Source organism: Bidens hawaiensis, unplaced genomic scaffold, assembly GCF_021521415.1.
Source record: "Bidens hawaiensis isolate Kalapana, Puna unplaced genomic scaffold, B.hawaiensis_p1.1 tig00001960_1, whole genome shotgun sequence".
Lineage (NCBI taxonomy): Eukaryota > Viridiplantae > Streptophyta > Magnoliopsida > Asterales > Asteraceae > Bidens > Bidens hawaiensis.
In genome coordinates this window covers 3,600,010-3,618,713 of record NW_027491108.1, presented here as the reverse complement: position 1 = coordinate 3,618,713, position 18,704 = coordinate 3,600,010, and the positions used below count along the sequence as shown (strand labels likewise).

Genomic DNA, 18,704 nt, shown 5'->3' with positions numbered 1-18,704 from the left:
GGTTAAGACCGAGGTAAGATTCTACAAACCCATAACCATAGGATTTGTAAAAATGATTTTAGAAACTTAGATCTAACACTAAGTATGTTTAAACAAACAAAACTAGTAACAAAGTTCGGTTTACGGTTTAGAGCTATTTACGGTTAAACCGAAGCATAGACTTTTAAAAACCCATAACCATGGAACTTGTAAACATGACCAACAAACTAAAATAAGCAAGATTAATATGTATGAACAAGTTATATAGATGTATATATATCAAGGACACGAAGTCCTCCATGAAGCCTTGCCTTATGGGGTCCGAAACCTCACCGACCGGAATCGGAGAAGTAACTACCAAAGGTAAACAAGGGGTGTATATTATATATATGTTGCACAACCATAAACAAGTATTAATAAGGCTACATAAACTAATTAAGATGAAAGACCAAAATCCTTCAAGAACACTTAATAAGATAACCTTGAATCTTTGATGTTTGAGAGAGTTTTTTTTTTTTAAATAAATAAATAAATAAAAATACAAATAAAAATAGGATGTTTTCAAGACCCAACAAGTGTGAAACAATATTGTAACATAAATCCATCATTTTGATTATAACATAAGCTTCGGTTTACAAACCGGGTCGGTTTACATAATAAACAAATACAAACAAGACCCGAAATTGACGAATGTCACAACTTATTTGTTTTTTGAAAAGCAAAAACCACTTTTGAAAAGTTCTATTTTGAAGGTTTTGGAGGAGCTTTATCAAACACCTTTTGTTTTCAACAAACAAATAGCAAATAAGCAAGTTTTAGAAGCTTACCCAAACACCCGCTAAGTCTCCCAAATTATTTAAACAGCCATATCTAGTAAGATCTCATATACAACCAAATTGTAGGTAGGGTATGGGAAGAGTGGATTGTCGATAAACCATACATTCATACTTAAAAATATAAAGATTGCTTCTAGGCATAATCCAACTATAAAACCATATAAGGGCCTAGAAAAAAATTATTTGAATCATAGCGTGTTTATGACATAAATATGATTGTAATCGTTTTTAGCAGGATTGGCTTTGCTGTTCAAAAGGGGGTTGCGGCGCAGCTTGTTGCCCGTTTGCCTGCCACTTTATTGTAATCGTTTTATAGTAAATTATATAAAACTTCGATTGTGATGAATATGATTATAAATATGACAGAAGTATAATAGGAACACATAGAATGTCAAAAAGATACGAAGAGAAGCACAAAGAAATATATTTAAAAAAAACTATCAAAAATAAAGAAAAAGTTAATTCCTCTTAATAAAGCCACTAAGTGAAAACTATTAAATAAGAATTAATGAATTTTGCATAGATGTGAAACGATCATTTTACCACAACAAACATCAATGGCATAAAAAACATGGAAAGTTGGCTTAAGCCAAGCCAACGGAAGCTGATTATCCAAAGATATAGGAAGCATAAAGTTAAATTGCGTTACAGCTAAAACGATTTTTTATTATTTTTAAATTAAAAAGGTAAAACAAAACTTTGCTATTTGTTTACCGGTTATTGTACTTTACACTTTGTTTTAATGGAAAACTAGAATATAGTCTATGTAATATATGGGTGGTTAAAAAAACGCAATAAAAAAATTAAAATTTAATAATAGACATAATAACGTACCTTATGGATTCATAAGATATAAATAATAACAAATAAAATTTTATAATTCATAACTATATAAAAGCTCATTTAATACAAGATTTAAAGTTATATTTATAACTCTGTTAGTAATTATATAAATAATAATAGTATTAAAATTAAATAGATTATTAGGTATAAATTATAATTTTGGAAATTATTGAATGAAATCCTTTCTAGATAGCTTAGTTAAATGTCATGTGGAAACTAGGTATTACTTTAATATAGTAGTTTGATGTCAAATTTGGTAAAATTATTGGTTAAATTTGAACTAGGTAACTTGTTGAAACTAGGTAACTTGTTTTATATATAGTAAAAATTATATCACATATTGTATAACTTATATTTAGTGGATCCACTTTTAATCGAGCTGTTAATAATAACTAGTAAATTTGATCCACGCTATGCGACGTGACAGCATAAATATACATACAAATCGTTAGATTAGGCGAGAGAAAAATATAATTTAAACGGTTAGTGTCATCTTTATAATAGCAGTATGTTTATTGGCTTGTTATCAGTTACCACCTTCTTCGTTCTAAACTTTAATACTTGTTTAATTTATCTAACCTATAGATAATAATGGTCTTCTTAACAATTTAGTCTAAGATTTCTAGTTTTATTTTCATGATATGATATAATGATACATGAAAAATAGAAAGGATAATTATTAGTTTCTTTTGATTATATAGGAAAACTAATCTGTATACTTTTAGGAATAATCAATATCCTAGTGATTTTTACCTTTAGTGACTACATATTTATAAAAATATCAAATAATGCATCACATGTATGCTCTCATAGTGAAATAAAAACAAAAAAAAATTGCACCATTGTGTTCTATCATATCATAAAATAATAATAATAACAATTTATAAGGAAAAGCTTAGGGGCAGGCTCTTAACCGTATGTGCGTGAAACAATACATGGTTGTGACTTAGACACCCAGAAGTCCAGAACCGATAAAAGTCAATCAAATTGAATAGTAAATTTACCTAATAACCAAAATCTTCTATCTATAATCTATAATATATAAATAAAACCTCCAAAGGGGATGGTTCAAGAAGAGAAGTTTTATTGTGAGAAGTACGAGAAGAAAATTATAACCATTGATTAAGTTTAATCTATGGCCTATATTTAACATGGCAATATTGTAATTACATGCTTCCTAGTTTTAATTTATTTTAATAGAAAATGGTATTTTAGTATTTTGTTTTATAGAAACTAACTTTGAAACGTTATTATCATAATTAATTCCCAAATTTTTAGCAATCATCATCTCTCAATATCAAACATTCCAATATTATTAATGTCATCATCTACCAAAATAATACGTATTATAGTTATCATCCTCAAATGGGGCCAATTTATCGATTTTTGTAACAATATATATATATATATATATAGGGTAAGGTTAAAATAAAAACCCATTTGAGTTGTGAAAACCCACGAAAACCCTATGTAACATCTTTTTTTTTGTTACATGTAATATATGTTGTAACATTTAATACAAAACATCGAAACATAAAAAAAAATGTTTTGCTATTTTTTAACATTTTTTACTAATTGTTATATATGTTTTCAGAAGAGAGAAAAGGTTATATTTATATTTACATTTTTTATTCACTTTAATTGTGGACCACAAGATTTAAAAATTAATTAAAAACATGTGGTTGAGAATGGGTTTCTAGAGTTTTCACAACTCAAGTGGGTTTTCATTTTATACTTAACCTATATATATATATTGGGTTTTTAATGATCCGGATTAGATTTTGACTTTTAGTGTTTTCCCTAATATAACATCCTACACAAATTTTATGTAGGTATATGTTGTGTTTATATTAATATGGTTTTTTTATACATATAGTCTTGTTATGATCATACATTTTATATTGTGTGGGCTGTTAAAAATTTTGTGTAGGTATGTGTTTATTTGGTTTTTCAAATGTGTAGGTTGTTAAAAGTTTGTGTGAAGGTATATGTTAATTTGGTTCTTGAAATATGCATAAACTGTGTATGTTGTTAAAAGTTTGTGTGAAGGTATATGTTAAGTTGATTCTCAAAACGTAACAATTGTGTAGGCTGCTAAAAGATTTGTGCAGGTATATGTTGGTTGTGTAGGCATCTGCTATTTAACGATTGTGTATGAGTATGTTGGTAGCGTATGAGTTTAATGGTTGTGTAGGGATACGCTTGTTCTGTAGAGACATTATTTAATCTTAGTATTTGTTGTATATGTTAGTTTTTTTATGTTAATATTATGGTTTTTTTATTAGAGATAATGCAAGTTTGTGTATGTTTAATTGGTTTTATGTATATGTTATTTTATAACTTTAGGATATGATCAAATTAATGTGTATGCAATATAAACTTTTTGATGTCAAGAAAGCATTTTGAATACAAATGTGTTATGTGTTATCATCGAAGATGTTGAAAATAAATGAGCATTAGAAACCAAAATTAGAATTTGAAAATCATTTTTTTGTTATTCACGAGAATGTAAACAGGTTAATCACTTAATGGATAAAGATATGAACCTAACTTAATAAAAATAAAGATGAAATTAGGTGTACATGCAATTTATATATATATATATATATGAAATATGGCTAAGTATAAAATGAAAACTCACTTGAGTTGTGAAAACTCTATAAACCTATTCTCAACCACATGTTTTTAAGTAATGTTTAAATCTTGTGGTCCACAATTAAAGTGAATAAAAAATGTAAATATAAATATAACTTTTTCTCTCTTCTGAAAACATATATAAAAATTAGTAAAAAAATGTTAAAAAATAGCAAAACATTTTTTTTTTGATGTTTCGATGTTTTGTATTAAATGTTACAACATATATTACATGTAACCAAAAAAAACCGATGTTACATAGGGTTTTTGTAGATTTTCACAACTCAAGTGGGTTTTCATTTAACCTTACCCTATGAAATATATAATAATTAAGATAAGATATATGTAACTTCCTATAAGACTTACCATATATAAAAAAATTACTTCTTACTATTATACCCCCTAAAATTAAATAAATCATACAAATAAAAGATAAATTGTGATTAGTTAGATTCATTTCTCGCATTTTTCATACTAAGATCATTTCTCTCTTGAACTCAATCCAACCCCTAAAATCTTATGTGTCGCGATGTGGTCGCTCCCCCTTTTTATGGAAGCCACCAGATTGATTGATTTTTAAATAGAGGCCTCTCATTGATTTAACCCAAATTAATGGGTATGAGTCTTACCAAAACCAGATAGCTCTTAAACGGATTATAACATCTCGTTAAATTAAAAATTAATATTACCAATTATTTGATATGAAAATCCTATAAAATAGGGATATACTAAAATTTAATATCCAATTTAAAAAGAAAAAGATATTATTTATAATTAATAAACAATTTTACAGTAAAAAAACATAAGCGGGTCACGGGTCACTAAAACCAGATAACTTTTAAACGGGTTATAGCATATCATTTATTTATGAAACCCTTTCATCATCAAACCCTAAGTATATTATTAACTTTCTTACAATAAAGAAAATTAAAATCCAAAAAATAAATACTAAAAAATGAAAAATGTAAACAACAATTTTCTTAAGCCATCAGATTGCTTTATTTGAAAATGAAAGCTTCTCACGCATTTGACCCGAATTCACGAGTAAATGACTCACCAAACTCATATAGCTTTTAAACAGGTTATAACATCTCATTATATTAAAAACTAGATTTTATCCCCCGTATTACGGGGGTTGTTTTACATTATTCGTTTTTAATATTCATATATGTATATTTGGATTTTAATTTTATTTATTATAAGAAATTTAATAATTAATATACTTGAGGTTTGATGATGAAATGGTTTCACAAACAAATGATATGTTATAATCCGATTTAAAAGCTATCTGGGTTTAGTGATACCCATTACCCGTTTATTTGTAACAACTCGAGTTTTCCACATACAACCTTATACCTATTACCCGATCCGTTTTATGTTCGGGAAATTTATCACTGAAAAGTTTCACGTATATCGAGAAATTATTTTACAAGTTATATTAGCTTATTATATTTAATTAATATATATTTAACTTTGGAAAATATACATCTTTCACCCAAAACTAAACTTTAATCTTCTAATGTTTCCATCTTCAATCTCTAAGGACTAAATTGCAATTTATGTATAATATTTTGTAACCCAATTACCCAGACCCGTACCCATGACCCGTTAACCCAAATCCATGACCCGTTTAGATTACTTGAGCCACAATTATCGATCTAAATTAGGAATTGAATCATGGTTGTGATTTCTTTTGCCATAATCAGCTTAACTGACATCAACAATTAGGAAACGAGATCAGAATCGGATACGAATTGATATATAATGAACCGTCTTAAACCCTAAAACCAATTATATATCTAAAGCTTGATTATACTTCAATTGCTCGTGTCTGCACGTCTCTAATATCAGCGCCAACCAAACCCCTTTGGTTAATTGGATTATCATCGGCCGTTTATACCCGTTCGTCATCTTTCTTTGGCCGGCGCTGTTGTCTCCAGTTAGGCCGTGTATAAATGACGAATTAGGTAATCAAATATATGGTTAAGATCATCTTGTTGTGCTTCATATTAACACTAACATCAATTAAACGAACGCTTAACGGATTGAGCGATTTGATGAGTTAGGGTTTATGATCAATTTGTGATTTTACAAGTTCTGTATATAATAAATCATTCATAACACTTAAGCAACTGACACACTAGCACGCTTGGCTGGTGTGTGTGTGTTAATTCCTTAGGCCGGCTGAGGTGGCGGGTTCGAGTCCGACCAACAAGTTTTTTTGGTATTTTATTTAATTTAATTGGTTTTCATTATTTAAATATATTATAACTAATATTAAATTATTAAATTAACAATATTTTATTCAAACCAACGTCATAAAAGTTAAACGTTTCGTGTCGGCTAGTTTCGTTACAAGCTTTTGTGTGTGTGTGTGTGTATGTATATGTATATATTTCTTATTAATAATAAATCATTTTTTTTATTAAAAACCGACACTAATATTGGTGTTTCTTGTTGTTAAAATATCTTTATAAAAAATTGCTCATATTTATTATATATATATATATTAAATATATATATACACACATATTATTCGTTTTAAATAAAATTATAATAAACATATTAAACATGTTAATATGATTTTACCATCGGATTTCATTAAAGATTCTAAAATATAAATTTTATAATAATTATATATTTAAACGTCTATCCTTATAGTATAACTCAATTCATATTTATTTAAACTAATTAAGTGTAAATTCAATTATACAATAAACGATGACTCTCACAATTAAATGGTAATTAGTAATATTGTTTTTGGAATAACAATAATCCGTAGAGATCGATCGTTCAATCCATAATATACCAATCATAATTGTAACTAAAATCACATCAAAATCCTAAATTCGTTATACACATTATATCATTATAATTCACTCGTAATATCATTTAATTAGGATCCTTGTCGGTAATTCTCGAAGAGCGTGATTATCGTTTATTGTCGTAAACATTTCTGTTTGGCTTAATCGATCAGGTGAGTTTTATCATTCCCCTATTTTACTCAATTTTCACAAACGCTTTGGGGATATATGCGTATATCATACTATATATACATATCTATATATACACACATATCAAAAATAGCAAACGTGTAATTGTGTGTGATTAATCAAATCTACTTGTTATGTGCTTATTTGTTATTGTATTCAATCGTTTGACATATCCCCTTGGAGAGGGTTCTCATTCGATTGACCACCGCCCGATTCGCTTGGCAACGGTCTTATTCTTATTTGCTCGTGTTTGATTATCTGCGCCCAATTCGTTTGGCAATGGTTTAATCGACAACTTACTTGCTTATGGTTTGATTTCATTACCGCATTTATTACGTTTTGCTTATTTATTATATTAACATTATTTTTGTGTCAAAACTTGGTGGTAAACTCACTCAACATGTTTGTTGACAAAACTCCATTTTCTACGCATATGCAGGTTGCCTGGGTTGAAGGATGGACACTTAGAAATACCTTAGGGTTATATTGAAGACAAACTTGAATTTAAATGATTGTAGTTATTTATTTGAATTGTTTTATGGTGAATATGGTGAGTATTATTTGAACAAAATAATTAATTAGATATTGTCATTTATATTTATGATAGTATCTTCGAGCTGTGAGCAATTGGATCAAGTTTGTTGGGAAGGCCTATCTTAGTGGTGGATTATTTGTGATGAACACTGTTAATGTTTCTGATAATGCATCTAGTTCTGCTTATATTGTTGAGTCTGCTGATATGTGACATGCTAGATTAGGTCATGTTGGATTTTCATCTATTAAAAGACTTAAAAATGCGGGCACGATTCATGTTAGTAATATGCATGAAAAGGTTAAGTGTCATGTATGTGTAGAAGCCAAACATGCTAAAAAATCTTTTAAAAAGGTAACTAGCAAGAGTACTGATTTGCTAGAACTTATTCATTCAGATTTAGCTGATTTTAAAAATACAACTAGTAAAGGAGGTAAACATTATTATATGACGTTTATTGATGATTATTCAAAATATATTAAAGTTTATCTCTTAAGGTCTAAAGATGAGGCCGACAAAACTTTTATGATTTATAAATCTGAAGTTGAAAACCAACTTGATAGAAAAATCAAAAGGTTAAGATCTGATAGAGGCGGTGAATATATTACTAACACTTTTAAAGAATTTTGTGAACAAAATGGTATTATACATGAGTTTAGTGCACCTTATGTTCCTGAATAGAATGGTATAGCCGAACGAAAAAACAGAACCCTTAAAAATATGATGAATGCTATGCTTTTGAGTTCGGGGTTATTTGATAACATGTGGGGGGAAGCTGTTTTACCTGCTTGTCATGTAATTAATAGAGTTCCACATAAAGGAAAAGATAAAACACCATATGAACTATGGAAAGGCTATGCTCCTAATTTAAAATTTATTAAAGTGTGGGGGTGTATGGCTAAAGTTGGATTGCCTGATTTTAAAAGAACCAATATTGGATCTAAAACTATAGATTCGGTATTTGTTGGTTATGCTCAAAATAGTGCTGCATATAGATTCATGTTATTAAGTGATAGAACAATTATTGAATCTAGAGATGCTGAATTTTTTGAAAATGAATTTCCCTGGAAAAAATGTAAAGATATTGTGTTATCTAATAGTATGTTGTCTGCTAATGAGCCATCTTCTAGTTCAATTAATGAGATTATTGATAATATTGAGCCTAGAAGGAGTAAGAGATGTAGAACTCAGACTAGTTATGGGCCAGATTTTGTTACGACTTTTTTAACTGAAAACTTTCAGATTGATATGCTTAATGAGGAATTTGTTTCTGTATACTTGATTGAAAATGATCCTAAAACTTATCAAGAAGCTGTAACTTCTGTTGATGCTAGTTTGTGGAAAGAGACAATTAAAAGTGAACTAGATTCTATATTATTTAATAATACTTAGGAATTAACTGAATTGCCTAAAGGGACTAAGCCCATTACTAGTAAATGGATTTTTAAGAAAAAACTAAGACATGATGGAACTATTGATAAATACAAGGCTAGACATGTAATTAGAGGGTTTACTCAAAAAGAAGGAATTGATAATTTTGACACATATTCTCCGGTAACTAAGATCACAACTATTAGGTCACTTATTGCTTTAGCATCTATACATGATCTAGTTGTTCATCAAATGGATGTTAAAACAGCATTTTTAAATGGTGATTTAGATGAGGAGATCCATATGTTACAACCTGAGGGATTTATTATTTCAGGTCAAGAGAATAAAGTATGTAAACTTAAAAAATATTTATACGGGTTGAAACAAGCACCTAAAAAATGGTATGAAAAATTAGATAATACCTTAAAAATGGATGGTTATTTGGTGAATAATTCTGATTCGTGCCTATACTCTAAACAATTTGAATCAGGATATGTCATTATATGTTTATATGTGGATGATATGTTGATTTTTGGTGCTAATGTAAATGATGTCAATAAAACCAAATCTTTTTTATCATCTAAATTTGAGATGAAAGACATAGGTGAGGCTGATGTAATTCTAGGAATTAAAATAAAAAGAAATCAATATGGTATTTCTTTAAATCAATCACACTATATTGAACAAGTACTTAAAAAGTTTGGTAATTTTGATGTAAAACCCGTAAGAACTCCTTATGATCCTAGTGTACACCTTAAAAAGAATAAAAGTGAAGGTGTATCATAACTTGAATATGCAAGGATCATAGGAAGTGTTATGTTACTCGACCAGACATAGCTTATACAGTTAGTAGACTCAGTCGTTATACACATAATCCTAGTAAGGAACATTGGGATGCGGTTCATCGATTATTAAGGTATCTTAAGGGTACTATAGACTTAAGTTTGCATTATAATAAATTTCCTGCCGTGTTAGAAAGATATTGTGATGCTAATTGGGTCTCTGATAATGATGAAGTAAGTTCTACTAGTGGGTATGTGTTTATGTTAGGAGGTGGTGCAATATCATGGAAATCGTCTAAACAATATGGAGTCTGAATTTATTGCTCTTGAGTTAGCAGGGCAAGAAGCAAAATGGTTGAGAAGTTTATTAGGTGATATTCCACAATGGGGAAGGGAGGTAAATCCTATTCCTATTCATTGTGATTCACAGGCTGCTATAAGTGTCGCCAAGAATGATGTATATAATGGCAAGAAAAGACACATACGCCTAAGACATGGTTCGGTAAAACATATGTTGAAAGATGGTGTCATGGCTTTAGAATTTGTGAGATTTGAAAGAAATTTGGCAGATCCATTAACTAAAGCATTGACTAAAGGTTTGGTCTTATCAACGTCGAGGGGGATGGGGCTCAAGCCCAATAGTGAGGATCGTATGGTGGGCACCCATAGTGGTCAAACGAAACCATATGAATCCTAATTTACACTACATTCTCATCCCTATGGCGAAAGGTAGTGTTTTAAATAAAGGTTGAGAATTATCTCTTAATGAATTCATAGCCTAATGAGGTGGTTCTTTAAGACGAACTTGATGAATTCACCGAAAATGTGTAGAGGTTGAACATTCTTATGTTCTTAATGTTTTCATAACCAAAGTGTGGGTTAGTCTATGTATGAGATAAGCTTTTAATTGAAATCACCTATGTGAGTGTGAAGGTGACGTCGCTTTCTACAAGAGATATGGGCTATCTCTTTAGATCACTCATGAATTCCAAGGTTTGTAAATGGCCACATAATTTGTTGTAGTACCGCGAAGATTGAATAGAACACCGAGTTTGGTATGTGTTGTGGGGGTCTCATCTGAATTCATTAAGTTCAAGAGTTATTCACTTAATGAAATTCTAATGTTGCCTCACTCCACTACGTGTTAATTCAAATAGTAAGATATTAACACTTATGTACAAAACAAACTTAATATATGATCAGAATATTTTGAACGATTGTGACTATCTTTTTGTGGGGGATTGTTGGAATAAAAAGAAATTCAAACGTATATTTAATATTATTAAATATAAACTTAATATATCTAATTAGTTTTAAAAACCATCATATGGTTTTTTTCTTGTTTACGGTTATTAAAAGAAAATACTTTTCTTTTTCTTTTTCATATTTGATTAACCCTAATCAGATTACATCATCCCCAAAAACACTTTGATCATACGTTCTTCCAATCTTCATCATTGATTTCTTCTTGAGTACACAAGAATAATTCAATTCATCTCCGTGCTAACCTTGGAGAGCGATTGGCAACATCTATTTGTACCCCGGTAGTGCTCAAATCGCTTTTAAGGCAGTGTGATTACACACGACACACGTTTAATTTTATTATTGCTTTCGTTTATTCAATAGTTTGGCAGATTCCTCCAACAAATGTCACCATTTGGCACGTTAACACCTACATCATTTGGTCATATTTAGGCTATGAGTTGTATGCTAACATACACCACCACATCAGCACATGGAGAGCGTCAAACCACCCTGGCATGGGCAGAAGCAGGGGCACCAGTGACTGAGCGTGAGTGGGTTAGTGAGGGTGAAAGGGAGAGGAGGGGCTGCCAAGGTGATCACCAATCAGAACCCTACATTTGGAGGGGGCGCCAGCGGCCTGGTCTTAGTATTTACATAATAGGACGTTTTAAAAATAAAATTTATTTAACTTTAGAACTCCAGCGACTATCAATTACAAAAAAGATAGCACTAAGGGTTGTAGATTTGGTTGGGCAAAAAACCGAGTACAGACAAGCAGTGTGAAAATTGAAGTCTGAATAGTGAATTTGGACTCCAAAAACAAGATTCTTTCAAATTAGCTAAATGAAAAGCCTTCAATAATAAATAAAACAATTTCACAATACACTTGGTTTTAGTTTCAATCCCTATCAAAAAACGTCATATGACATCCAACTCGACATATATTCTACAAAATCGCTAACACCGATAACTCCAGGTTATTCAGCACATGTTTGCAGCTTCAAGAAGCCTCTGAACATAAAACTCCCCTCCCCTTGGAACAAGAGAATTATCCTTAAAAAAAAACTTTTACCGGTCAGTTATGATTTTCTATAGCGTAGTGTTTGAGTGCGGCTGCATACTTACCAAATTGAATGAATGAGTTTCTGAAGATTAATCCTCTTCCATAGGAACATCTGGAATATCAAATCTGTCTTCATCTATAGTTTTGTTGATCACAGAAATTGGGGAAGGTGATACAGAGTTAAGAAAATAAAAGTGATGAAATTTGTTTTATAATCAAGAACCAAAAATATAAAAATTATATTTTAAAAAGTACGCAGTTTTTTTATAATACAAAGGAATGAAGGATATATATTGACATTAAATCATCCTCCCTCTCGCCACGGTTACGGCTATGATTTATCTCTCTTAAAATTTCAGGTGTAACCTACATCAAGAAACAATCACTTTAATAATGTAAAAACATTATATTATTTTTTTTTTATATTTATGTTCTTCAAATACCATTTTATGTCTCTGTTTCTTCACAAGATAATTAATGTCATCTTTTTGTTCCTTTGTCAGTTCATGTTTGTACCTGCATAAAATTGCATGTATTAATACCCTAAAGGAGATATGAAATTAAACAGAAAGGGACGAAATTAACCTTTGCATAAATGCAAGAAGCGATTGATGCCAAATCACGGGCATGTCCCTCGAGTCCTCACAAAATCTCATGAAATGTGCAACCATTGCATCGATAACTCGATATGGTAACGCATATTTCTTCTCAACTAACAGCTTTATGAAATAACTACAATTTGACCAAAAAAAATCAAAAGCATCAGGTAACTCTGTTGTACATTATGTGCACGTAAATAAATAACATAAATAAATATAAATGTCAATAAATACCTTGTTGTGCCGCCATACTCCATTTCTGCAAGTTTCATTAAAGCAAGACTGCCAATTATATTAACACTTTAGTTGCATTTTCATCCAAATAAAATAAAATGGTGCGTATTTTAATTAAATAATAAAAAAAGATTTCAACCAAGTAGCGTCTCTTTGGTCTAATTCTGAAAAATAAATACATAGAATTATATAGAATATACGATGCCATTTTTTAATCCTATATAAAATATGATTCTTTTGCTAAATTTAACTAAAGTTGACAGGATACCTAGAATGAAGCGGTGGAATAGAGACTTTTTGAAGAACGCTTCCAATAATAACAGCTTCTCTCAAATTGCAGGTTCTCGACTGCACAGAAGACACAGATTCCCTTATGGTTGAACTTTGAGGAAAGTAAAACAGAAGTTAATATTTTGAATATAACCACAGTTTGGTCAAGAATTTGTTTTAAAGAAACAATATTGTAAATGTTTTCTAGATGCAAGCATACAGATTAACAATTGCAGAAATAAAAATGTAACTTCAAGGATTTTACATTCAAAAACCCTAATTTTATCACAACAAACCATTCACCAAAGTGATGAATAGATCAGAAAAATTACAAGATCAAATACCTAAGCATATACTCTCTACAAGATTAACACTCAGAGACAACTAAAACTTATCAAAGTTAAGAAAATCAATAATCTAAACACTCAATTTGTAGAGAGAACAATGACTCAACAAATATAAATATGAATGATTTATAATGAGCCATTGTTCTCTATATAGTTCAAGAAAAGTCTGAGAGTTTAGATCATTGATCGCCATGTCTCAGATCATTTTATGTCATCTTTGAGTGTTAAATCATTGTAAAAATTATATTTTTAGGTATTTGATTTTGTAGTTTGTCCAAGTTATTCATCACCTTGGTGAGTAGTTTCTTCTAATAGAAATAGGGTTTTGTGGGTAATAAATCACTGAAGGTACATTTTATTTCTGGATTCTAGATCTCAACATTCGCATTTAGAAATGTTTGCAAATAAAACCTTCGTGAAATGGAATTTTCTACATGCTAATATAATCATGCCTAACAGAATTTCATCTCATCTATTTACAAGTGTGTACTAAGGACAATTTAGTCCTTTAAGATAATTTAAAGTTCTGCTAAAACTATTATAAGAAAAACATCAATAAGGTTGATCAATCTCATACCTCACATAGCGGAAACAAAATTCCTTTATTAAAAGCAGCTGGTTTATACACAGCTTTTTTCAGAGCTTGATATAACGCAAAATGAAGTTTTTTGTTCTTCTTTATATCGAGTCTAATACGAGGAAGTAAAACAAATTTGTAAAACCGCTCCACTTTTTTAGAACTCATATTGGAAGCAAGAATTCTAGTGGCTTGATACACTGCATTTGGTGACCATTTGTCTGGCTCTGTTAAATACAAAAGTTCCTCCCAATGTTGTTTTGCTGGTATGCTTTTAAAAGCCAATGGCACCTTTCCTGACGTATATTTCTTAAAAAGCTCCCCAACTCTGCATATCAGAGTTTATAAAAATTCAATATTTTAATGATTAATGTCAAAATTCTTCTAATATCAATAAACTCATGATTCATGTTAAAATAAATTAAATTCAATAATGGACATGCGTATCACCTCTTGTATATTTCAATGACTGAATCATCCAATTTGGGCAAGGGTTGAACTCCTGCAGATGAGCCTATCTACCATTTTCAGTATCATAAACAATAATAAACTGTAATCATGATATCAAAAGGATTCAAACCTGCAGGCACTTGATTATTTTCTTTAAATTTCTCCACAATAATGTCAGCCAAAGTTCGCTGTGTTCGTGCATCCTTAGAGAAAAAAGCTTCCAACAACTTCTCTTCATCTTCGTTAATTTCATCCTGTGATATCAAAATAAAACAATATTTCAACCAAAATATTATTGATTACAGAAATTTCATAAAAAATATAAATAATGTAAGATTAAGAAACTTCATAATCACCAAATTGAATGTGATTCATCCCTAGACCCTAAACTTTAAATTTGATGAACAAATTCATATAATGTCCTGGTGTGCAAATGAGCTGAGCTTGGCTTGTTTTGACTTATGAGAGCTTGGGCTTGAGCTCAGCTCGTTTGGAACTCTTTTTGTAAGGCTTTATATGAACCCGTGAGTCTTTTTTCAGGACCAAGCCCGGTTCGGGTTCAGCTCATTTAAAAGTTACTAATTTATATGCCTTGTTTTTTATTTTTATATGGTTAAATAAACCTTAAACGAGCTTAAGCTCGGCTTGAGGTCATGTACAGTACCTTTGGCAGCCAAAACAAGCTCTAACGTGAAGTGTGAAATTAAGTCCAAAAATCTATCTAAAAACTTAAAAACACACAATGCCCGTTAAGGCCCGCGAGCCTAAACAATTTTCCCATACAAAGCTCAATCTTGGTAACTAAACAAGTTTTATTTGAGGGTCAGCTAGTTTCGAGCTTTTTATCAATCCAATCTTGAGTAGCTCAGCTCGTTTGCACACCTGATGTCAATTCCTAAACCTTAAACCTTAAACCCTAAATTTAATAAACAATAAAGTATAAGGATACCTCATAACCACCAAATTGACTCTGATTATCTGCAAATCCAGCAAAATTGTCGACGTCGTCGTCTAACTGAGCCTGAATAACAGGTTCGTCCGGGAACACAATGTTATTAGGGTTTTCTGCATCAGTCTCTTCCTGAATCTCTCTCTGCTGAAGTAAAGCCTCCTTCAAAATCTTTGAGCTCATGCCCGCCGATAACAGCTGAAAAATACATATTAATTAAGGTAAGTAAATCTGTTTCGTCGAGAGATCTGTGATTGTTATATGCAAATTTGTAGGGAAAGCACACACCTTTTCTTCTTGCTGGTGTTGTTTGGCGGGTTTGGTTCGCTTCTTGGAGACGGAGGATTTGTTGGTGGTGTCATCCGATAAGAAAGGCTCTGGATTCTGATGCCGCTCTCGTTTCTTCCCCATTGATGAAGAAGGTCTGCTGTGTATTGTTGGCTGCTGCAAACACACTAGCAAAGCAAAACCCTAAGGTGAAAGGTTTGGAAAATTATGTTAATTTAAATAGTGGCAGTATTTGACAATAACGATTTGCCAAGGACTTGTTTTGATGCTTTTTTAAAGGGGGGAAATATGGGCTTATTTATTTATGCTCAACGAGTGATCACTGAAAGTTGAAACCGGACCGAACCGGATAAAACCTGACCCGTTGGTTGGACGTACATTCTCGTTACGGGTTCCGGTTAGGGTATTAGACCAAGACCCGCATTTCACTTTTCTTCGTCTCTTCGATTTAAGCCACATCAAGGCCTTTTAAAAACAGGCAGGGCTAGATGGGTGGGTTGGGCAACCCGAGCGACGGTCGGGACACTTAATTTTCGAGGGTGAAAAAATTATACATATGTTTTTTATTTTTTTATAAAATAATTACAATTCTTGATCCTCTTGTTAGATGTTATGCCCAGTTTTTTTTTACCTATAATTCATTTGAGGTATTGGGCCTACAAGCCTTTATATTTCATTACTCGTTATGACCTATTTATTTTAGCTCGGCTGAGGTATTTAAATTCTCGAAGACGGCCCTGAACATAGTTAATTCAGTTTGAGCTAGTGCTGGCAAATGTGTGAGACAGAAGTGACGGTCTTCGAAATCTTGATGTTGTTGTAATTTTCTTGTAAGAGACGTAAAGAAAATGCATGCTAGATGATTCGGAGAGGGCGGGAAAAAGTTGAATGTGTTTGGATGTGTTGGTGGTTTTCGGATAACTTTGAGTAGCTTTCTAAACTTTTTTTAGCTATGTATTAAAAATGTATGGTCCAAACCAAGGACCGACCCGAACCCGAAAACTTATATGAGTTTGTTATTAAAATCTATTAAATATAATTATGCATAACAATTTTTGAGGGCATTCACATAAACCCCAGATTATCGGAATTATAATGTAATGGTATGTAGGGGGTGTTTGGCTGAGCTTCTAAGGGGGTGTTTGGGATTACCTATTTTCACTAACTTATAACTTATAAACTTTTTGAAAAGTAATAAGGTGTTTGAGATTGCTTATATTATGAGAGGAAAAGTTCCATAAGTTACACTTTTGTAACTTATTAACTTAATGAAAAGTTATAAGGAGGTAAAATAAGGAATCTCAAACACCCCCTAAGAGTTGCTTATTTGTTTTTTCAAAAGCAAAAGCAAAAGCAATTTTGAAATGTTCTAATTTTGAGCTTTTGAAGCTTTAAAATGAAGGTTTAACAAAAGCTTCTATTTTTCAAAAATCAAATAAACAAATAAGTAATTTTTAGAAGCTCTTGTAAACACCCCCATAAAAAACTTGAGTGAACCCCTTATAAAGTTTGAGTGAACCCTCAAACAAAACTAGACAAGTGGTGTAGTGGAAAGGTATGGAATGTTAAGTTTAGGGTTCAGGGTTTGAATCCTATCTTTGGTTGTGAAACATTTTATTTTGGTAGTTTTTTTAATGTGTTTTGGTGTGAATTAGAATTAGATTATTCGGGCTGAAAAACGATATGAAATTATAGTTTTGTTTTGAACTTCATTTACAATATGTTGCAGAGTTGAGTTCATACTTAGGGTTTTTAAAGCCTAATTAGTCCATAATCATGGATGATGAGAGTTTGGAAGAGCCATAGTAAAGTACTGATTTGATTCATTTTATTCAATAGAGGGTTATATAGAGAAAAATCGGGCCCGAATCCTGGATAATAAAAGGTGTTTTAAACTTATAATACTTAGGATCTCTAACCACGCACTATGTTGTAGTTTTAAAAACCAAATTACATGCACATAAGTGAATTAAGTTTTTTTCTTTTTTGTAATTTTATTAGTGAATTATATTTGGATCTGTACTAGTGCTCCCCTCACTTATATGCTGACGCTCCAAAGCATGATTGTTTGTTTTTTTCTTATGGTGTGAAGGTGTTAGAGAATTTTCTCTTGCAACTTGTAACATTAGAGGCTAAGAATTCGTATAGAAAGAATCGTAAATTAGGAACAAAGATCCAAATAGTGCATACCACTCTACTAAAAGATAACAAACCTTATAGCACGCATATAATACGTAATATAACAGTATAATATTATTTCAGAACACATATATTACCTAAAAAAACAACTAATATAAATAGACACACATTTAAAATGCTTTAAAGTTCACTACTTCTTTACTAAATGCAAATGATTACATGAACATATTATGAAAATTCTATATGGAAAGAAGATAAATTCCATAAATTAAAAAACAAGTACGTATTTCATTTCGTTACATCATCCAAAAATCCAAATCCAAATCCAAAAATAATAATAAAGCAAAGGAAAAAGTAGGAGGTGAGTAGTTGCTAATTTAGGAAAGTGTAGTTCCTTAAAGTAAACAAACAAACAAACTAATAAACAGGCAAGACAGACACCTGTGGGCAGGGGGTAATCAGACAGACATGCCCAACGGGAGGAAGGCTCCTTCATTTCTTCAACACACTCCGCCACAATAACCCTAACCTTAACCAAATAAATAGATACAGTTTCACGGCATGCGATCCGCC

General features: G+C 31.0%; 1 pseudogene across 1 annotated transcript; it reads right to left on the bottom strand.

Annotated features, from left to right (window-relative positions):
* Positions 1–12,345: 12,345 nt before the first annotated feature.
* Positions 12,346–16,115, bottom strand: LOC143601615 (bystin-like; annotated as a pseudogene). The gene is made up of 10 exons (XR_013147689.1): positions 15,993–16,115; positions 15,705–15,902; positions 14,886–15,009; positions 14,756–14,819; positions 14,306–14,633; positions 13,380–13,459; positions 13,112–13,159; positions 12,864–13,010; positions 12,722–12,794; positions 12,346–12,644 (listed from the first exon to the last, which is right to left on the bottom strand). The product of XR_013147689.1 is annotated as a bystin-like (transcript).
* Positions 16,116–18,704: the final 2,589 nt, after the last annotated feature.